Genomic DNA, 3,289 nt, shown 5'->3' on the forward strand with positions numbered 1-3,289 from the left:
TACAGCGATACCGTCAACTCTCTCTAATTCGAACTTCTATTATTCGAATCTCTCTATAATTGGAACTACAACATCGGTCCCTTCTTGTCAGCTGGAAAGTCATCCAAAATGTTTCCCCTAATCCATATCTTTCTATAATTCGAAGAACAATTTTGTTCCCTTAAAGATCGAATTAGAGAGAGTCAAACGTAGTTTCAGATTCGATCTGATGTCAAATAATGTGTTCCAACTTAAAGTTTAGTCGGTGTCGGTTGGTTTCAATATAATCTGCAGCGGAGACACAAAAAGGTTGCAACTTTTGATAGAATTCGAAGTAGATAACAATCAAAGAATCACTCGTGTGAAAATGATAACCATAGCACAGCCGGCATAGTTATTGAAGAAATTGATTTTCATTAGCGTTTTTCAACGTTTTTTGCCCTTTTCTGCTGAGTCAGCAAAATTTCAAACTCTAATATCTCATGATATCTAGCCTAGGAAACCCTATAAATGACCCCTCTAATCGATAGTACTCTTCAAGACGCATCTGTTAAAACTGGTATCTTTCGCTGAAAATGTTCTCAAAAATGCTGACGTCAGCACAAATATTGCATTCTTGAAGACGTATTAGCCAATTCCGGGGGACTAAGTCCACTAAATGAGACAAATGACCCCATTTTGGAGATCTTCTCTCCAAGCTCTATCTGATGGCACAATCAGTTTTAGCTAAATGAGAACTTCAAAAATCGACTTTCTAAGGACCCCCAGGCTAAAATGGCCCTACCCCTTCAAGCCCCCATAAAAAATTTTCCCCAGCTTTGCCAGCTTGGCAAAAACTGGTTTTGGGGTCCCAAGGGACCATATGATGGGAAAATAAAATAAAAACCCATATTTACTAATTGTAAGGGTGATCCTGGATCGCCGCCGGACTATCATGAAATTTGGCAGAAGGGCCCAAGAATGTCATGTTTTCGAGCATTCTTAAAACTATAAATTGCTATCCTCCAGCAAGGCTAAGGAATTTCACAACAAAATGCCATTTCATGCTTCAACTATGTTAGTATTAAAACAGGGTTAAAATTAGACAGGGAATATATTCTAGGATGGACCCCCCCCCCCAAAAAAAAAAAAAGAATATCCGAGATGAAAAGGAAAACACCATTCTTATAAAAAAAAGTGTAATCGCCGACGTTCCTATCTAATTAAATTTATTAAATTGGAATTGCGAGAGAATTTTTTAACTATTATAGTAGTAGCTGTTCAAATATAATATGCTTATGAATAAACTTAGCAAAACAGCCAAACATCAATCATGAAATGTGAGCTGTCCATCAAATTCAATGATTTTTTAAAGATCTCTCATCCAGCCAAAATAGAGGGCACGAGTAGTTAGTTCTTAGATATACTTCTCCAAAATTGAATCTTCTGGCAATCAATTCACTCCAAGTCACAAAGAATCAGACATTTCAGACCAAGCTTTGGCTGTTCAAAATGATCAGTATCTCGTGCGTAGAGTCGTACATGGCCTCGTGGCCCAACGGATAAGGCATCTGACTACGAATCAGGGGATTCCAGGTTCGAATCCTGGCGAGGTCGTACTTTTCGCTTTGTATTTTCATCAATAAACAAGAGCAGGAGCACCTAGAAGTCTATGCACCTCTAATAGAATAGTTACAAGAGTGAGCCCCAAAGTGGTACCCCTGTCTCAATTAAAGATCATTTAAAAATATCTAATTCCGGATGTCCCAGAAAAATGTCCCCCTCTTTGATGTGATTTTCCTCGAGTTCTATATCTATGAACTGTTAAAGAATCAATCCTTTTGCAGTGGAAAGAGGAAGGATAAACTTAAATTTTGAGCGGTAATTTGTCAAATTTGGCCGGGTAGATCGAAAGTTGGTCTAATGCTAAAACATTACTTTTCAAGAAAGTCGGAAAAAGGCGAAAAATGAGGGTATTAAATTTATTACACAAATGTTTTACGTATATTCATCAGAAAATGTATTTCAATTTTATAATGTTTTAGAACTTAGAGACCATAACTTCTGACCCAAGTTGACCAAATTTGACAAATTGAACAGTGTTCATTTAACTCTTGTCTGTACACAAACCCCGGGGGGGTTACTTAGGCAAAATGGGGGCCGGGTATGTGCGAGCCATAAGGGTACCTTTTCTCATTCCTCAAAATTCTCTCGAAGGGGTACAAATTCAAAAGTTAGTCTCTGAAAGGGTCCAAAAATCACGAAAATCTAAAATTTCTCTCTCAAAGGGTCACGATTTCCAAAAATTTTGACCAAAATTTGATGAAAATCAAACCAAAATTTGGAAAAAATGGACCAAAATTTAGGAAAAAGTCTCTCAAAGGGTCCCAAAATCACCAAAATTTTGTCTCTCAAAGGGTCGATTTTCGATTTTCGGCTCGGACATACCCGTCACCTCGCAAACCTAGTACCCCCCCCGGGACACAAACCCAATATCTACGGCTAATTTCAAAATTCATTGCCTACGCTACGATAATCGTGAGATACACTCTGGTACAGAGTAATTTAACTCAAGAAACATCACTTCAAAGAGAGGGACTTTTTTCTGGGACACCCGATAGTTGAAGTTGAATGGTAACTTCAGTTCCCTGGAGAATTGTATCATAGGTACTTGCTAAAAGAGGTACGGTACGGGGATGAGCCGCTGGTCCAGAATGCTGTACCTTTTGTCACCTCCACCAGTTCCACGTAGGGTAAGCTAATTGGAATTTTAGGAAAAAAGTTGAATATTTTGAGAAAATTTGGGAATTTTAGTCCAATTCATAACTCGTTCCAGCTCGTTCCATAAGTTTTGGCAAGATTTTGGGTCCCATGTAGGTATGATCCATTTTCGGACCTCGGTAGGTTAGTAAAAGTGTGTAAACACGCCATGATTCATGAACTAAATCCTGGGAATCTTTGATGTTTACAAGCTTCAATTATCCATCCCCTGGTGTGATAAGCTTCCACCATCTATTGGCAATTTCACAATGTTGTTTTATTAAACTTCAAAAGATGTATTAATTAAAATGAAGGGATAATTAGTAGGTACAACTCATTGAGGGAAGGAAGCTGAAATATTTTATATCCTTAATCTAAGATTAGTATCTATTAATAATCAAGTTCCATCTATTTTAGGATCCACACACGTTGAAATTAAATATAATTATGATTTATATTAAGTTCGGTGATAGCAACAAAGATGCCATGCCAACTCTAGTCTGGGAGCCAAACCTGAAAAATGACATTTTGCTTAACCCAAGATTCTACAGAATAAACTATACATTTTTGG

At 37.5% G+C, this 3,289-nt stretch overlaps 1 non-coding gene across 1 annotated transcript; it reads left to right on the forward strand.

Moving 5' to 3' along the window:
* The first annotated feature begins 1,502 nt into the window (after positions 1–1,502).
* Trnar-acg (transfer RNA arginine (anticodon ACG)) lies at positions 1,503–1,575 on the forward strand. The gene has a single exon. It is a non-coding gene; the product is annotated as a tRNA-Arg (tRNA).
* Positions 1,576–3,289: the final 1,714 nt, after the last annotated feature.

The sequence above is a fragment of the Clytia hemisphaerica genome, unplaced genomic scaffold, assembly GCF_902728285.1.
Source record: "Clytia hemisphaerica strain Z4C2 unplaced genomic scaffold, Clytia hemisphaerica genome assembly, whole genome shotgun sequence".
Taxonomy (NCBI): Eukaryota; Metazoa; Cnidaria; class Hydrozoa; order Leptothecata; family Clytiidae; genus Clytia; species Clytia hemisphaerica.